At 44.6% G+C, this 19,029-nt stretch overlaps 1 pseudogene; it reads left to right on the top strand.

Moving 5' to 3' along the window:
- The first annotated feature begins 3,340 nt into the window (after positions 1-3,340).
- Positions 3,341-7,098, top strand: LOC131414622 (peroxynitrite isomerase THAP4-like; annotated as a pseudogene).
- Positions 7,099-19,029: the final 11,931 nt, after the last annotated feature.

The raw sequence follows: 19,029 nt of genomic DNA, 5'->3' as shown, positions 1-19,029 counted from the left end.
TTGTTTTATCACCAGAATCAATTTCTCCAAAATATGTACTAATACCTCTGCAGAACAGAAAACGTTACGGAACAACAGTTCAGAAAACATTAAAGAGAAAAACCAATACTTGTCTGCTTTGAAACAAAAGTTCTCAGTCACTAACATGTGCACAGATTGACCAGCATGAGAGTCCACTCTCCAAGGTCCCTGTACCGACTCGCTGCTCTCAGACTGACCAGCTCCACTGCGGCTTGATGCCAGAGCCTCCGTATTTCTCCCAGAGAGGGCACCCCTCTGTGGACTGCCCTCATTGTAGTTTCATCATCTCTACACGCGATGTCTTATCACTTATGAAGCAGTTCACATACCTCCTGAGTTAAAAGGACTCAAACCTTGAAAAGAACGCCAGTCTCCAGGCAATGAGTTAAATTGGAAATATGACGACACGCAGGAGAAGCAAGATGGACAGGCACCGTCCACCTGAAGAAAGAGGCCCTGTTAGAAGCGTTTTCCCCCTTTGGTCACCTGGGTCCCAGTCGCTTGATTTCCCACATCTTCTTCCCTGGGATGTCCCTGAGCACACCTGAAGAGGAAGTGGAAATAGTACGTAATTCCATTAGAAGACAATGGTTGGACTTAACATTATTGATCTGATACCTGGAAAAGTAGGGGATTGTGCTCAATGAATGTAACCAACTTCTCTCCACTTGGTACCAATCACACTGTAATTCAACCAGGGAGAACCACAGAAACGTGAACCATTAGATTCTTTTAGAGCTTACTGTACTGCATCACGTTTCAAGACACTTCCCCAAAGCACTTCTTATATTTTCTGAGATCCTATACTTTATAAATAAAATCAAAAGAAGGGCTCTCTCCCTTTCTTTAGAAAACACTTATATTTAAGATAACAGGTTTGCAAGTAGTTATGTTTTAAAATCCCTAATAGTTTATATAAAGATGCTGGTGGTTCAGTTCTGAATGGAAGAAAGAAAAGAAAGATAGAAGGAAAAGAAAAGAACCCAGAACTTGAGCTACATCAGAAAATTGGAAACCTGCTTTAGTGAACACACTGGACAGAAGGTCCACATTAAACCCACCGCCCGGTAGTGAGCAGCCCTCTCATCCACTCACGCTCACACTCACACACTGGATTTGCATTATGCACAAGCTCTACAAACTGAAGTTCCTACAGTACAGGGATATGCAAGTGACTATTAATTCAGTTTCTGCTCCTCTGATTACCAAGTGCCAGACACGATGTGAAGCACTGGAGATGCAGGCATAAGATACTGGCTCTGTCCTCAAGGAATGGACAGTGCGGCTATTTAAGTGCTGGCACCAGCCAGTTCCTTGAACTGAGAGTGTGTTTTGACACAGCGCTCGTGGCCCCGTGAAGAAGACAACCAGCCCGTGGTCTGACTGCCACCTTCCAGACCTCCACATGCCGGCAGCCCTGGGCCCCCCTCCCTGGTCCTTCTCTTTCCTCCCACACTCAGACCCTCATCCAAAGTGGCCTCCCGCACACTCCTACCTCTAGTCCAGGCCTACTCCCTGAGCTCCAGGCCCGGAGACCCAAAGGCTCCCTGGACATCACAACACAGGTGTCTAACAGGCACCTCACAGTCAGCGCCTACAAAACCAAACTCCATCAGCTCCCACTAAGCAGGATCTCCCCAAGTCTTCCCCACCTGAGTTTCTGAGCTCAGGCCCTAAACCTCCCTCCAGCTTCAACTCCTCCCTCTGCAACCCCGCCCTCACACTTCCAACCTGTACACAGTCCTAAGGTCTGGACCTTCAAACACACCCGGAATTCACCCTCCCCACCCTGACCTGAGCCTCAAGGCCTCTTGCCTGGCTTATTGCAACAGCCTCCTAATTGGTCTCCTTGCTTCTGCCATGCTCTGTGGTATGTTCTCAAGAGCAGCCAGAGCGAGTCTGCTAAACATACGTTCAGTCACGTTACTCCTGCTCTCAAAACCTTCCAAAGGGTCACCATCTCATTGAGAATAGACACCCACTCCGCACTATGACCCAACGAGGCCCCAGGACTGGGCCCAACTCACCCCTCTGTCTTCAGCTCCTGGTTCCCTCACCCCACCTGCTGTACCCTGGTCACACTGGCCTATTGCTGCTCCCAGAGCACGCCACTCGCCCTTCCTCCTGCACTGCTTTCGTGTCTTACATAAAACGCTCCTCCGCAGTGAGACCTTTCCTGGCCATCCTGGCCACAACTCCAGCCTCCTCTTGCTCGGCCCACATCACTCTCCCACATCCCACTCTTCCACACGGTGTCATGTCATGTCAGCCGGGGCACAGCTGTTGTCTCTTCACTTCTCTAGCCCCAGGGTCTAGAACAATGCCTGAGGCAAACTTTGCACTCCAAAATACATGCAGTTCCTTGAACAGATGAGTATAAAAACAACCAGGAACTGCCTAACACTTGGTCAAGGAAGGCTGAATCTGTAAGGACTCCAGGGATCAGTGGAGGCTGGTCCATTAATCGTCCCTAAAAGGACATATGTACAGCATCACATTAGAAAAGAAATTCCCCAGCACACCCTACAGATATCATATGTATTCTTATCAGCATCAACAGAGGTCTTCCACCTTTTCTACTTTGAAGCAGCCTTCCGTGTCCCATAGGGGATCATCCTAACTTGAACATGAGATTTTCACACTGAAGGTAGTATGACCAACATTAAACTGTGCTTTTCACCTTAACCAAGTCTCTCCGAAGAATGGTCATAGGTATGCAAGCAGTAAGAACTTCAAAGAAAGTGGATAAGTAAATAATTGTGTTCCTTCTCCCACCCTATGCCCCTGCGAACAGTACAACAGCCCCTGATACTTTCTTGTTTTAAAACAAACTTCACAGAAAATCCGTCTGGTTAACACGCTCCTTTGGGAGTCAGGGCTACTGTTTCCTCCAGCCACCTAACACATTTAAGTGAAGAGATGCCACAGACCGTTGAAATCTTGGGCGAACATGCCTACGTTACAGTTTACAAACTGGGATTTCAGTCAATTGATGTTGCAGCTGCCAGGAAGAGAAAACCGAAGGAAGAACACTGCCACCCAGGATGACAGGTGGAATTAAATCAGGGGAAAGACTTCCTGGACGGAGGAGGGGTTCTTGAAGGAAATCACTCCCTACAAGGAATGAAAGAACCAAAACTGTTGTGGGATGAAAAAGAGAGCGCGTGTAACAACGCTTTCAAGGCTACTGGACCAAGAGCCACAACATCTTGCATCAAAAATTCCGGAACTGTCCCCTCTGGAGGAGCAGCATAAGAGGATGGGCCAACACCCCACCCCCGCCCCCCGAAAAGCGCCTGGATGATCTGTTGGTCAGTGAATGAAACAACACAACTGCGTGTGCTGTGAGTGTTGGAGCGTCTCCCCTCAGCCCCCAACAGAACCAAGAGAGCTTGCCCGTCTTCCCTCCCGGCGGGGGAGGCAGAAGCCCTTTCAAGACGCGCTCCGCCCGAGCGCGTCCCGCCGCCGCGCTGTCCCTTCTCGTCGCCGCGGCCTGGGCCTGGCGGGGGTCGCCGGGCGCTGCGGGCGGCCTGGAAAAGCGCCGGGACCCGCCGATCCCGACCGTGAGCCCCGCGCCGGCCTCGCCCCGCCCGAGGGCCCCGCCCCGGCCGCCGCCCTGCGCCCAAGGCGCCGGGCGAGCGCCCCCCGCGGCCGCCCCTCCCGGCTCCCTCCGCGCCCCGTCTTCCCGCGCCGACGCGGCTGGGCGCCGCCATCTTGCCGGACGGCGGCCCCCACGTCCCGCCGCCCAGTCGCCGCCGCCGCACCCCTGGGGGGTCCCGCTAGGGGCCCAAACCCCGAGGTGGTGACGGGCTGCGGGCCGCGAACTGAGCCGACCGGCAGGGCAGGGGGACAAGCCGCCCCTCCCTCCGCCGGGCGCCGGGCTGCCCGCCGGCCACGGCCCCGCCCGCTGGGCCCCGCGGGGAAACTGACGCCGCGCGGCCGGCCCGAGGCGGCCTCACTTGGGGCGCCGGGCCTCGGGGCCGGTCCCGCGAATGAGCCAGCGCCCGGGCGCTGTGTGACCTTGGCCCTGGCTGGCGTCTCTGGCCCGGGCTCCTCGCGTCGCCGTGGCCACCGGCGGTCACTCCCGCGCGCACCCTGAGCCCACCTGGAGGCCGCCCGGCTTCCACCTTAGGGCCTCCACCACCCTCTCACCACCACCCCGCGGCCACCTTAAGCTCCCCTCACTCAAGTTGGTGCTGACAATTTCCAGAAACAGTGTGTTCCGGAAACGCTCCTCTTTTGGTCAGCTGTCCTCCTGCGTTTGCTCTGACTTCTCCGCTCCTTTGATCCTGGGAGCCCGCCTTGATCTCTGCCATCAGGACTGTGGCTGAGCAAATGCAACTTGTACCTGGGTTACCACGGGCTCCCAGATGCTCTGTGACTAGAAGGATCTGGCGGTTCCGGGGAAAGGTAGCTCTGCCCATAGAGGTGAGGCCTGGAGCGGATCCTGACAGCATCCTGCGGGGAGCAGGGCACGGCCCACGCCTCCTGGAGAGGCTGACCCTGCGGACTCGCGGGAGGGGCGCCTTTCCCACTTCCTCCTGGGCCCCCGAGGAAGTTGGCCCCGGACAGGGCAAGGGGTTTGGCTTCCCTCTGGCCTGGCGCCTTCCTGAGGGCTTCTGGAATTCAGCTATTTCAGCGAGTCCCTTTCTGTGGACTTCTACACTGAAGGTGCCAGGACAGTGAACTGAAGGGACTTGACGTGAAAGACCCCCTCGCAGATACTTCTGTTTGATGTTGCAGGGTGTTAAGTTTTAAAGACCTGAATGACGCTTGTCATTTATAGTCTTATTGGAAGTTTACAGTGGTTTGTTCTGAGTCTCATGTTGTTCCCGTCTATCAAAAGAACTGGTAATATTGGAGTATTTCCAGAGGTCAGCCACTGAGCTTTCTGGACAGTTTCTTTTAGAGCTTGTGTCCCCAAAATTTGGTTACTGTGTCTGAAAATGAGGCAGGCTGCTCTTGGCATTCATAATGGTCTAACGTGGTAGGGGGCCAAGGAGGTGGGAATTGGGGGGGAGGTGTTTGGGAGATGGGCTCAGAAAGCATGGAGAAAGTTTAGAAGGTCATGTTACTTAGAAGTTCCTGAGGAGCTAGTATCCACCCAGGTCCTGGTCCACAGCGGCCTCAGGTGGGTTAGATGACCGCAGATGGAGCAGAGAGCCCTGTGGAGTGACCACCCCCACCCCCATGTGCTCAGTTCCATCTCAATAGAAATCTTACCTTAATGAGAAGAAAGGAATATTCAGTATGTTGCTCAGTATCTTCCAGGGGCTGGTTGTGTCTTAAAGGGAGCTGTTTTACCCCTGATAGTGGATTACAGTAGGAACACAGACCTACAGCTTTTGAGTCTGACCCCCTCTTAGAGCTGGTTGCCCATCCTCAGCTGCTTGAGCCACAGCAGGCGCCAGACGCCATGCTGAGTGTCTGGGAAGCTCTGCTGGCTGACACCTGGCCTGGCTTCTAAATAGGGGGACCAACCATCCCGTTTTTAGCACCAAAATCCTGCATCCCCAGCACAGCAGGACGGTTGGTCAGCTGTGAGCTTCTAGGAGCTGTTTCTGGGGCTTCCTGAAGCCTGTCCTGTGGTCTTGATGCCATCCTGTGCCATGTGTCTGAGCATCTGTATGCCTTGAGCACATGTAGGAGGAGTTCCTCACCTTCCTTATCTGCCCTGCAGACTGTAAGCTCCTTAAGGGTAGGCAGTGGGTCCTGCATCTTTCCATTCCAGTAATAACTTGCAAGTAGAAGGTGTTCCTTCAATCTTTACTCGGGTTTTAAATGTGGAAGTCAATACAGGTCTGGGTATTTGCAAAAACACTTGTTTTGCTTTTATAGTAGATCATTTTAGGGAAAGTTGTTTAATTATGTCTTTCTAATTACTGTGTTATTTGTCCTGCAGGTTCCCCCCGAAGACCTCAAAACGTCTCATCCAGTGGTTAAAAGCTGTTCAGAGGGGTAACTGGACCCCCACCAGGTATTCTTTCCTCTGTAGTGAACATTTTGCCAAAGACAGCTTCTCCAAAAGGCTGGAGGATCAGCACTGCCTGCTCAAGTCCATGGCCGTGCCCTCCATCTTTTACCTGATGCCACACCAGGAGAAAGGACACCAGAAAGGCCTTGGGGGGCCTTGGGGGGCCTGAGGGGACATTCGAGTGAAGCAGAAGAGAAGGGAGCTGCAGGTTCATCGTCGTCCTCAGGTGAAAACCTGATGGACAAGCCAGAGTGCTACAAGTTGAAGCGAGCCGCTCTGCAGGGTGAAACTGCACCGAGGGCCGCCCAGGAGGCGCCGGTCGGGAGAGGGCACAGCACTCTCTGGAAGGAACTCAGGAGATGGTGTGGCCATCACAGCCTCAGGCAGCCAGGGAGAAGCAAACACCTCTACTGTGGATCCTGGCGATGAGCTCAGCACCTTCCCCTATGGGGCCAGCTAGATAAGAGTGGGGTTTCCTCAGATGACTTTCTCTCCCACCCCCAGGATCTGGGGCATGCAAATTTATCGGCTTGCTTCCTTCCTAATAGAATTTTCTTCTCCAAACACAATCCGGAGAGGTGCATCCCCAAGAGCCTGTCGAACGAAAGAGGTTGGAGAGATACGTGGAGCCTGGTTGCAGGGGGACCAGCCTGGGGCCAGACAAGGGCTTGGCCCAGAGCCCCCAGACTTTATCACTCAGAGTGATGCCGCAGAAGCCCCCCAGAGCCCCTCTGTCCCTCTGACACGTCAGCCCGACGCCAGCTGTGGAATCTGCAGAGTGAGCCCAGTGATGCAGCCCCATGTCCATCACCACGGTCATCCTGTCAGCGTCGGGGACCTGCAGACTCCTGACTCGCAGCACTCCTACTGCTTCTGCTCTGGGCAGAACAAGAGCCAGGGGTGCTGCCTGCAGGGGCAGGTGGCAAAGAATGGAGAGCCGAAGACCTTGCGGCAGAGGGTCAGTGCTCAGACAGCAGGCGTCCAAGCTACAGGAGAAGCTGGACGAGCTGAAGACAGTGAGCTTCCCCTCCCTGAGCAGCCTGCTGCCCCCCTGCCAGGGTCAGTACCAGAGCCTGGTGGCTCGCCCCGCCCGGTCGCTATGAGGGGTTTCTTGCTGTGTGGCTGAGGGCCCCTGAGCACTTCTGTGTGTCACATCCTCCCTGCTCTCTTGGGAGAAGGCTCTGATAGTAGCCGTGCCTTGTAGACAGGGATCCCAGGCTGGAGAGCTTACCTCCCTCGGTCCAGGGCACTCGAGAGGCATCTGTAGCTGTCGGGGTCTAGCTGGTGGGAAAGGAGGCATTTCAGGTCAGCTGGGAAAGCCAGAACTACCCAGTGAGCGGTGCCTGGACAGTTGGTTTTCCACTTGATCGGGGGAAAGTCAGCTCTATTGCATACCGCGCACAACATAAACTCCAAATGAGTTAGGATCTAAATGTGAAATAAAATAGACACAGTAAACTATTAGAAAAGTTACAGGAGAGTCTTAAAGTCATGAGGAGGTTCTTTCCATTCGTGTTTTAATGAACATCCTCAAAGTTAAGTCATTTTGAACATTAATAATAATTTCTTTCAAATTTTAAACGTCTGTTCAAGTAGAATACATTCTCTTTTGTAAAAATTAAAACACTGCAGAAATATGTTTCCCCATTACAGAAGTGGGGAAAATCCCCCCACTTTTATTCCAACTTTTATTCCTTGTTGCTAGTAAAATTTGCCGTGTTATCTCTTAGATCATTTTCTATGCTCTTACATATTTTTTTATGGCTATGTTTCTGCTTTTCTTCATATTTTACTGTTTAGTGCTTGCAAAAATTGGTTTCTAGATCTTCTTTACATATTGAGGATAGTATCTTTTGCCTGTTATCTATACATGGAAAACATTTCCCTACCACGTTGTTCATTGGATCTGGGTCAATGTTTGTCTTGTAGGACGTTAAGTAACACTTCAGGTGGAAAAGGCTCTTGTGTGACAGGCTGCTCAGGACCTTCTGGGCCTCCAGGTCAACAACCATTAGCACAGCCCAAAATAGAAACAAAAACCAAAACCCATCCTGTGTGTTTCCAAATGCACCCTGAGGGAAGAACAGCTCCAGGTGAGGACCACTGATGTCCTGGTCAATTGTCCACTATATTCCCCCATCGTGTTACAGCTTTTTTGCGGTTTCTCATACTTGACGTTACTTCTGGGTACCTTCCTCTGTTCCTATTGGTCAGACTTCCCAACGTTTGTCACTATTACAGGTCCTTCCCGACAGCCAGCCCTTTACTCCATTGATCAGGTCTTCACTGTTGTTTCTACCTCATGAATCCTCACTTCTTTCTGCTTTTTTCTCCTGGAGGGAAGTGCTTAGCTTCTTCGTGTGCAGTTTCTATTTCCTGATCCCTGCAGTCAAGGCTGTGTCCCTTCTCCTGTCCCTTTCGCCTCACACCATGGATGTGCCGTGTGCTGCCCTCATTTCTGTTCATTTCTAAATAGTTTGTAATTTCAGTCGACTCCCTCTTTCACCTGAGTTATTTAGAAGAGTGTGGAGAGATTTTCAAGTTTGATAGATTGGGGGAGGGGAGCTAATTGTTTTGTAATTATTCTCTAATTTTATTGCTTTAAGCTCCTGTAACATGGTCACTTAAAGATATCTGCTTTTTAGAATCTTTTGATATTTCGTTGTGGCTTAATACACCATCCATTCTGGTGACTGTTTCATTGTGGTTGAGAAGAATGTATCCTCTCCAGCAGTTCCTTACACTGCTCTCCCTCAGGCTGAGGCTGGATCTGGCTTATTTGTGTGAGTGAGCAGATCTGTCTCCTAACTCACTGTATCACTCCCTCTGTTGATTTCTAAGAGAGGAAAGGTAGGTCTCCCTGTGATTCTGGAGGTGCCTGTGTCTTCCTGTTTGTGTGTCTAGTTTTGCTTTTTGTTTCAAGACCATGTTGTTAGATGCATAAGTGTTCCTGACTGTTATCAACACAGAAAACCCCTTTTTGTCCCATTGACACTCTTTTCTTTATCTCCTTATTTTCAACCTTTTTATATCCCTTTATCTTATAGCTATATTTGAACTCGATCTGAGAGCTTCTGTCTTTTTATAGAGTAATTTAATCCATTTGCAATTATGATTGTTGATACGTTGGTATTTTTGCCTTCCAGTTTATTTTATTTTTAATTTGTTAGGCTTTCTCATTGTTTCTTTTTCTGTTCTCCTAGTGGATGTCTTTCAGCTTTTAAAAATAACCATTTAAGCCTGTCTTTCTGTAAATGCTTAGTGTTGATCAGTTCCTGTGTTGTACACTGCCAGCCCCTCACCCTCACTCCCCAGGTGGAGACTGTCTGTGATCTTAGTTCTATATTCTTCTTTTCCCCCTCAAGCAGCCGCAATTAGATGTAAATATGCATTCTATTGGTTAATTTATTCACCACTATTTTTTTTTTAATTTTTTGTTTATTGCAGTTAACATTGGTTTATAACATTGTAAAAATTTCAGGTGTACATCATTATACATCTATTTCTGCATAGATCACATCATGTTCACCACCCAAATACTAATTACAACCCATCACCACACACATGTACTGAATTATCCCTTTCACCCTCCTCCCTCCCCGCTTCCCCTCTGGTAACCACCAATCCAATCTCTGTCTCTATGTGTTTGTTTATTGTTGTTATTATCTACTACTTAATGAAGGAAATCATACGGTATTTGACCTTCTCCCTCTGACTTATTTCACTTTGCATAATACCCTCTATTTATTGTATCCAGTGTTTCCTCTTTTTCATAAATACTTAATGACTTTTTTGGAACTCGAATGACAGTAAAATTTTGAGAGGAATCGAGTTTGAGATACTCCTTAGGTGCTGATGCCAGAGAGTCAGCTCCCAAGCTCTTCAAGTTGCATCTGTGTGTCTGCAGAGTGCGGGATGCAGAGTGGTGTTTACAGCCATGGAACTGAATGAGGTTTCCTGGAGAAACTGTGTGTCTAGAGAAGTGCTGGGGCCTAGCCTAGGGGCAGGCAGTGTTCGTAGAGGTGCAGCTGAAGAGGGTCCAGGAAAGGAGACTGAAAAGGCAGAACATGGGGTCATGGGAGCCAGGAGGGGAAAAGGGTATTCCAGAAAGGAGGTCCTCAGCTGAGCTAGATACATCTCTGATCAGAATGGAGAAAAGATGGCTGGACTTGGCCACATGGAGTCACTGGTGACTGCAGTCTCCTTGGAGTGGTGGCAGTGGTGCTGGGTCTAGAGTGGGTGAACGGGGGCTTTAGGGGGTGGTGCTGGGGATGAGGCACTTTGTTTAGGAGATTTAGCCCTGAAAGGGAGTTGGAAAATTGGACAGTAGCCAAAAGGGAACATGGCTTCAAGGGAGAGTTTTATGTGAATGGTGGAGACAAGGGAGCAGGTGTCTGAGCTGTGGGTGGGCCGGGATGGAGAGGAGGAGCTGTGAGGGCCAGGGAGGAGAGTGCTGAGCCCTGGGGAGGTGCAGGGCTGGGCTTTCCCCCCTAGGGAGCGGGCAGAGAGCAAGGGGACAGATGCTGAGCTGGTGGAAAGGAATACCTGTGCCTCTGCTCCTGTGGTCCCCGGAGTGTGAGGCTGGTCACTGGCTGGGAGTAGAGGGGGGATGCAACAGGTGTTAGGAGAGCAGCAGTGGGAGCAGTAGGAGGGAGAGAGGACACCCTGGCTTGGTCTACAAGGCTCACCCAGAACCCCACTGGGCTCTGTGGTCTCCACCTGTTGGCTCTCTTTGATGTCTTCCTCAAGGTGTCTGCTCTCTTGATGGTTCCCAGTGCCGTTATGAATTCATTCATCAGTCAAGGAATCTTCTGGACATTTTTAGGGATTTTATGTTGAACAGGCTATACACATATTTCTTCAGTCCATTACCTTTAGTCAATCGCTTTACTTTTGGACAGATTCCCTACCACAGAGCTGCGGGGCCAGTGCGCCTGCGGGTTCTAGGGTTTGGGAGGTTTGCCCTCCGGAAAGCCGGTAGTGATGGGCATTCTCACAGGACATGGTGTTCTCTCCCTGAGCCCGCTGTGACTCCAGGTGTTATGTTGTTTTAAACACGGGCCATTTCTAGCAGGGTCCATTGTTGGCATTCCTGTGGACCAGTGAGGATGAACATTTTTCCGGGTTCAGTATCTCCTTGTCGCTTCCCCACCACGCCGCCCCCCACCTTGCTTCCCGAGCTCTGAACCTTCCCGATGTAACCAGGACGTTCACTCTATCCAGTGTGAATCCATATTCTCTCAGTGGACTCAGCGAATACTTGCTTCAAACATCTGTTTTCTTCTCGTTTCTTCATTGTACATACGATTCTTGAGTTAATCTGGAGTTTTAAAAACGTTTTATTGTGGAAAATCTTGAACATACTCAATTGAGTAGAAAAGTATAATAAGCGCACGTCCCTATCCTCCCGCTTCAACATTTATCAGTATTCTGAGATTCTTGTTTCTTCTATATTTCTACCCAATCCCTACCTTCCATTGATTGTTTGTTAATTAATAGAGTGATTTTTAAGGAAAGGTTTACATTGACAGAAAAATGCAGCAGATAGTACAGAGAATTTCTTCCTCCTCCCCACACAGTCGCCCCTGTTATTAACATCTTGCATTACCACTTGTGTTAGCATGGTTCATGCATCACAAGCGGTGAACCAACATCGATACGTTGCTATTAACGAAGTCCATAGTTTACAGTACGCTTCACTGTCTGTACTTGGATTTTGACAAATGCATGATCTCCTGGATTCACCGTTACAGTATCCTACGGAATAGTTGGATGGCCCTAAAAATCTCTGTGCTCTGTCTGTTCTTTTCTTCCTTCCCAACCCCAGGCAACGACTCATCTTTATATTGTTTCTATAGTTTTGCCTTGTCTAGAATGGCATATATTTGGAATATGTGGATACTATAGAATAGAGTATGTAACCTTTTCAGGTTGGCTTCTTTCACGTAGCAATATCTATTTAAGCTTCCTCTATGTCTTTTTGTGGCTTGATAACTCATTTCTTATTTTTTTTAATATTGACTTAAAATGCACATAGCAAAAAATGTACCTTGTAATCTGTTTTTAAGTATAAACATCAGTGGTATTCAATACATTCACATTGTTGTGCAGCCATCACCACCATCCATCCCCATCACCCTTGTGGATCTGAAACTCTGTACCTATTAAACAATAACTCTCCGTTCGCCCCTACTCCCAGACCTTGGCAGCCACCACTCTGCTTTCTAACTTTATGATTCTGACTCCTCTAAGAACCTCATATAAGTGGAATCATACAGTATTTGTCTTTTTGTGACTTGCTTATTTCACTTAGCACAATGTCCTCAAGTTTGATCCATGTTGTAGCATATTGCAGAATTTGATTCCTTTTTAAGGCTGAATAGTATTCCTTTGTATATATATATACCACATTTTGTTTATCCCTTCATCCGTTGATGGACACTTGGGTTGCTTCCATGTTTTAGCTGTTGTGAATAATGCTGCTTTGAACATGGGTGTCCAGATATCTCTTTGAGACCCTGCTTTTCTTTTGGATATGTACTCAGAAGTGGAATTGCTGGGTCATATGGTCATTGAATGTTTAATTTTTTGAGGAACTTCCATTCTGTTTTCCATAGTGCCTGCACCATTTTACATTTTACATTAATGATGTACAAGGGTTCCGATTTCTCTGCCTCCTCCCAGCACTTGTTGTTTTCTTTTTTTTGCATAACGGCTATCTTAATGGCTGGGAGGTGTTATCTTATTGTAATTTTGATTGGCATTTCCCTAATGATTAGTGATATTGAGCATGTTTTCATGTGCTTATTGGCCATGTGTACATCTCTTTTGGAGAAATGTCTATTCTAGTCCTTTGCTGATTTTTGAATCGGCTTTTTTTTGTTGTTGTTTAGGTTTAGGAGTTCTCTTTACATTCTGGATATCAATCTCTTATCAAAAATTTGATTTGCGAATACTTTTCCCCATTCTTTGGGGTGCCTTTTTACTCTGTGGATAGTGCCTTTCGATGTACCAATTTTAAAAATGTTCATAAAGTCCCATTTTTGTGTTTTTTCTTTTGCTACCTGTGCTTTTAGTGTCATATCCAAGAAATCATTGCCAAGTCCAGTGTTTGCTTCTAAGCGTTTTATTGTTTTAGGCCTTACATTTAGGTCATTGATCCATTTTGAGTTAATTTTTGTATATGGTGTTAGCTGAGGGTCCAACTTCATTCTTTGGCAGATTTATATCCAGTCTTCCCAGCACCATTTGTTGAAAAGACTGTCCTTTCTCCATTGAATGGTCTTGGCACCCTTGTCAAAAATCATTTGACCATGTATGTGAGGGTTTATTTCTGGGCTCTCTATTGGTGTATATATCTGTCTTTATGCCAAGACCACACTGTTTTGATTACTGTAGCTTTGCAGTAAGTTTTGAAATCAGGAAGTGCGCGTCTTTCAGTTTTGTTCGTTTTCAGGATTGTTTTGGCTATTCCAGGTCCCTTGTGGTTCCATATGAATTTTAGGATGGGTTTTTCCTTTTCTGCAGAAAAATCATTGGGATTTTGATACGGCTTAAATTGAATCTGCAGATTGCTCTGGGTAATATTGCCACTTTAACAATCCTTCCAATCCACGAGCACACAATGTATTTCCATTTGTGTAAATCTTTAATTTCTTTCTGAAATATTTTGGGCTTTTATTGTGCAAATCTTTCACCTTCTTGGTTAAGTTAATTCATAAGTATTTTTTTATGCTATCGTAAAGAGTAGTTTTTGTAATTTCCTTTTCAGATAGTTCATAGAGATTGTGTTGTGTATAGAAATGCAACTTATTTTGAGTGTTGACTTTGTATCTTGCTACTTTGCTGAATTCATGTATTAGCTCTAACCTTTTTTGTGGAGTGTTTAGGATTTTCTACATATGAAATCATATCATCTGCAAACAGAGATAATTTTGCTTCTTCCTCTCCAGTTTGGAAGCCTTTTCTTTCCTTTGCTTGCCTAATGGCTCTGGCTGGAACTTCCAGTACTGTGTGGAACAGAAGTGGTGAAAGCGGGCATCTTTCCTAGTTTGTGGTCTTAGAGGAAGGGCTTTCAGTCTTCCAGTATCAAGTATTATATTTGTTGTGGGTGTTTCATGTGACTTTTTTTCATGGTGAGGTAGTTTACTCCTATTCCTCCTTAATCGAGTGTGTTATCACGAGAGGATGTATAATTTTGTCAAGCGGTTTTTTTTGCTTCCTTTTGTTGAAGTGGCATATCACATTGATTGATTTTTGTATGTTGAACAATCCTTGCATTCCAGGAATGAAACCCACTTGGTCAAGGTGTGTAATCCTTTTAATACTCTGCTGAATTAAGTTTGCTAGTATTTTGTCGAGGATTTTTGCATCAATGTTCATAAGGAATATTGGCCTGTAGTTTTCTTTTCTTGCGGTGTTTTTTTTCTGGCTTTGGTCTCAGGGTTATGTTGGCCTCATAGAATGAGTTAGGAAGTGTTTCCTCCTCTTCATGTTTTTGGAAAGGTTGGAGAATAAGTGATATTAGGTATGTTTGGTAGAATTCACCAGTGAAGCCATCAGGTCCTGGCCTTTTCTTTGCCAGGAGATTTTTGATTACTGATTCAGTCTCCTTACTAGTTATAGGTTTATTCAGATTTTCTATTCCTTTGTGATTTAGTCTTGGTAGATTTGTGTTTCTAGGAACTTGTCCATTTCATCTAGGTTGTCCAGTTTTTGGGTGTACGATTGTTCATAGTACTCTTTTAGAATCTTTTTGGGTTCTGTAGAATTGGTAGTAATGTCTCCACTTTTATTTCTGTTTTTAGTCATTTGATTCTTCTTTTCTTAGTCCATCTAGCTTAATGTTTGTCAGTGGTTTCATCTTTTCAAAGATGTTTGGCCTATTTTTTAATTGGGTGGTTGATTTTCTTGTTGAGTGTTATGAGTTCTTTGTGTTTTTTGGGTATAAGTCCTTTCTTGCATTAATTTACTACGTATAATAACATCACAGTCCATTTTACCTGTTAAATGTATGATAATGTATGAAATAGAAATGGTAGGAAAAAACTAAACAGGGGTCAGCAACATGGATTTTTCCAAAACTAGGGGCCAAAGAAGATGTGTTGCCTGCTGGGCCCAAGGAGGAGCTGGGGAGGATGACGGGTACAGCATTTTTTTTTTTTGTAAACATTTTCTCTGAGTCTTTCTTCCTGGCCTGTCTTTTTATTCTCTTAAGAGTGTCTTTAGCAGAACAGAAATTTTAAAGTTTAATTAAGTCCAACTTACCAATTTTTTCCTACATGGATTGACTTTTGGTGTTGTATCTAAAATCTCATTGCCAAATCCAAGGTCATAGAGATTTTACCCTATGTTTTTCTAAGGTGTTTTGTACTTCTGCACTTTATATTAGGTCTGTGGTTGATTTTGAGTCAGTTTTTGTGAAAGATGTAAGGTCTGTGTCTAGATTCCTTTTTTTTTTTGTTTTTTGTATAGTCATCCAGTTGTTCCAGCACCGTTTGTTAAATGGACTATTCTTTCTCTATTGTATTGCCTTTGCTCCTTTGTCAAAAATTAGTTTCCTTATTTGTGTGGGTCTATTTCTGGACTCTGTTGTTTTCCATTGATCTATGTATTTATTCTTTTGTCAGTACCAAGCTGTATTGATTATTGTAGCTTTTTAGTAAGTCTAACTAGGGTACTGTGGGTTCTCCATCTTTGTTCTTTTCCATGAATATTATGGTGACTGTTCTGGGTCTTTTTCCTCTCCATACAAACTTTAGAATCAGTTTGTGGACATGCACAAAATGACTTATTGTGATTGTGGTTGGTATTGTGTTGAATCTATAGATCAAGTTGGGAAGAATTGACATCTTAACAATATTAAGTCTTACAATCCATGAACATGGAGTATTTCCATCCATTTATTTAGACCTTTTATTTCTTTCATCAGAGTTTTATCGTTTTTTTCATCAAAATCATATATATATTTTGTTATAGTTATTAATATATTTAATATTTTACAGTAAATAAATATTATTTAAATATTTCTCTCTTTTTTTGGTGCAAGTTTGAATGTTATTGTGTCTTTAATTTCAAATTCCAATTGTTTATTTCTGGTATATAGGAAAACAATTGATATTTGTATGTTAACCTTGTATCCTGCAACTTTGCTGTAACTGCTTATTACTTCCATGAGGATTTTTGTCGATTCTCTGGGATTTTCTGCATAGAAAGTCACATCATCTGCAAACCAAGACAGTTTTTCTTCCTCTTTCAATCTTATAATTTTTTCCCTTTTTTTCCTCTTCTTGCATCAACTAGGACTTCCAGTACAGTGTTTGATATGAGTGGTGAGAGGGGCATCCTTGCATCCTAGTTCCTGCTCTCCGGAGGAAAACTTTGAGTTTCTCACCATTAAGTATGATGTTAGCTGTAGGGTTTTTTAAATAGATGTTCTTTATCAAGTTGAGGATGTTCCCCTTTATTCCTAGTTTTTGAAAGTTGTTATCATGAATGGGTGTTAGATTTTGTCAAATATGTTTTCTGCATCTATTGATATGATCATGTGATGTTTCTTCTTTAGTCTGTTGGTGTGATGGATTACATTAATTGATTTTAGAGTACTGAATCAGCCTTGCATACCTGTAACAAAGCCACTTGGTCATGGTATATAATTCTTTTTTTTTTACATTGTTGGATTCAATTTGCTAATGCTTGTTGAGGATTTTTGCATCTATGTTCATGAGAGATATTTGTCTGTAGTCTTCCTTTCTTGTAATGTCTTTGTCTGGCTTTGGTCTTAGGGTAATGATGGCCTCATAGCATTAATTAGGAAGTATTCCCCCTGCTTCTACCTTGTAGAAGAGACTGTAGAGAATAGGTAAACTCTCTTCCTTAAATGTTTGGTAGAATTCACTGATAAACACACCTAGTCATGGTACTTTCTGTTTTGGAAGGTTATTAATTATTGATTCAATTTCTTTAATAGATATAAGCCTATTCATATTATCTGTTTCTTCTTGTGTGAATTTTGATAGTCTGTGTCTTTTAATGAATTTGTCCATTTCACCTAAGTTATCCGATTTGTGGGAATAGAGTCCTTCATAGTATCCCTTTATTAACATTTTAATGCTTATGGGATTAGTAGTGATGACTCTCTTTTATATATGGTATTGGTAATTTGTGTCTTGTCTCTTTATTTTTTCTTAGTTAACTGGGCTAGGATTTATCAGTGTTATTGATCTTTTCCAAAAAAGCAACGTTTGGTTTTGTTGATTTTCTTTATTGTTTTCCTATTTTCAATTTCATTGGTTTCTGCACTGCTTTTTTTTTTTCTTTTCTTCTGCTTGCCTTCAACTTAATCACTCTTCTTTTTCTACTTTCCTAAAGTGAAAACTTAGATTTTTAATTTTAGATATTTCTTCTTTTCTGGTATATGCATTCAGTGCTGTAAATTTCCCTCTAGACGTTGCCTTTCCTGCATCCCACAAGTTTTGACGAGTTGTATTTTTCATTTCCATTTACTTCAAATATTTTCTTTATTTCTCTTGATGCTTCCTGCTCTTCCCACTTGATATTTAGAAGTGTCTTTAATCTACAAGTATTTGAGGATTTTTCAGTTGTCTTGCTGTTACTGATTTCTAGTTTAATTCCATTGTGTTCTAAGAGCATATTTTGTACGGTCTCTATTTTGTTAAATTTGTTAAGATATGTTTTATGGCTCAGCATGTGATCTATCTTGGTGAATGTTCCATGTGAGCTTGAGAAGAATGTGTGTTCTGCTGTTGTTGGATGAAGTAGTTGTTAGTCGAGCTTCTTCAGAGAAACAGAACCAATAGGATGTATACATATACATATATAAGAGGATACTATTATAGATATGGGCCCCCGCAATTATGGATTGCAAGCTGGAGAATGAGGAAAGCTGGTGGAGTAATTCAGTCACTGTCCAAAGGCCTGAGACTTGGCAGGGGGTGGTGGGGTCAGGGGATAGGGGCGATGGTGTAAGTTCCCGTCTGTATCTGAAGGCCCAAGGACCAGGAACATTGATGTGCCAGAACAGAAGACAGATGTTCCAACTCAAACAGAGAGCAAATTTGCCCTTCCTTCATCTTTTTGTTCCATTCAGTCCTTCAATACCCACCCACTTAGGGGAGGGCATCTGCTTTACTCAGTTCAGCAATTCCAATGCTGATCTCTTCTGGAAACACCCTCACAGACACACCCAGAAATGATGTTTTTCCAGGAATCTGGGCATCCTCGTAGCCCAGTCAAGTTGACGCAGAATATTGACCATCAGAGTAGTCTATAGATATAAGTTATATCAGTTGATTGATGGTGCTGAGTTCAACGATGCCCTTACTGGTTTTCTGCCTGCTAGATCTGTTCATTGCTAATAGAGTGATGCTGAAGTCTCCAACTATGATAGTGGATTTGGCTATTCCTCCTTGCAGTTCTATCAGTTTTTGTCTCATGTATTTTGGTGCTCTGTTGGTAGGTACATAGATATTAAGGATTATTATGTCCTGGATAATTGACACCTTTGGTAGTATGTAATACCCCTCTTTATCCCTGATGATTTTTCTTGTCCTAATGTCTGCTTTGTCTGAAATAATATAGCTATTCCAGGTTTCTTTCAATTTGTGTTAGCAGGATATATCTTTCTCTATCCCTTTACTTTTAATTTGTGTCTTTATATTGCGCGTGGCTTTCTTATAGACCACATATAGTTTTCTTTTCCGTACTCTGATAGTCTCCATCTTTTAATTGGTGTACTTAGAGGATTCATGTTTAAACTGATTATTGCTACAGTTGAATTAATATCTATCATGGTTGTAACTGCTTTCTATTTGCTTTTTTGGTTCCTCTTCTTTTCTCCTTCTCTGATTTAAACTGAGTGTTTAATTTTATTTCACTTTGTCTCCTTTCTTAGAATATCAATTATAGTTCTTTCTAAAACTTTTTAGTGGCTCTCCTCGAGTTTGCACTATACTGTCACAACTAATCTAAGTCCACTTTCAAATAACACTGCACTGCTTCACAGATAGTGCAAG

Source organism: Diceros bicornis, chromosome 15, assembly GCF_020826845.1.
Source record: "Diceros bicornis minor isolate mBicDic1 chromosome 15, mDicBic1.mat.cur, whole genome shotgun sequence".
Taxonomy (NCBI): Eukaryota; Metazoa; Chordata; class Mammalia; order Perissodactyla; family Rhinocerotidae; genus Diceros; species Diceros bicornis.
The sequence above is the reverse complement of the archived record's forward strand: the minus strand, read 5'-3'. Positions and strand labels throughout refer to the sequence as shown.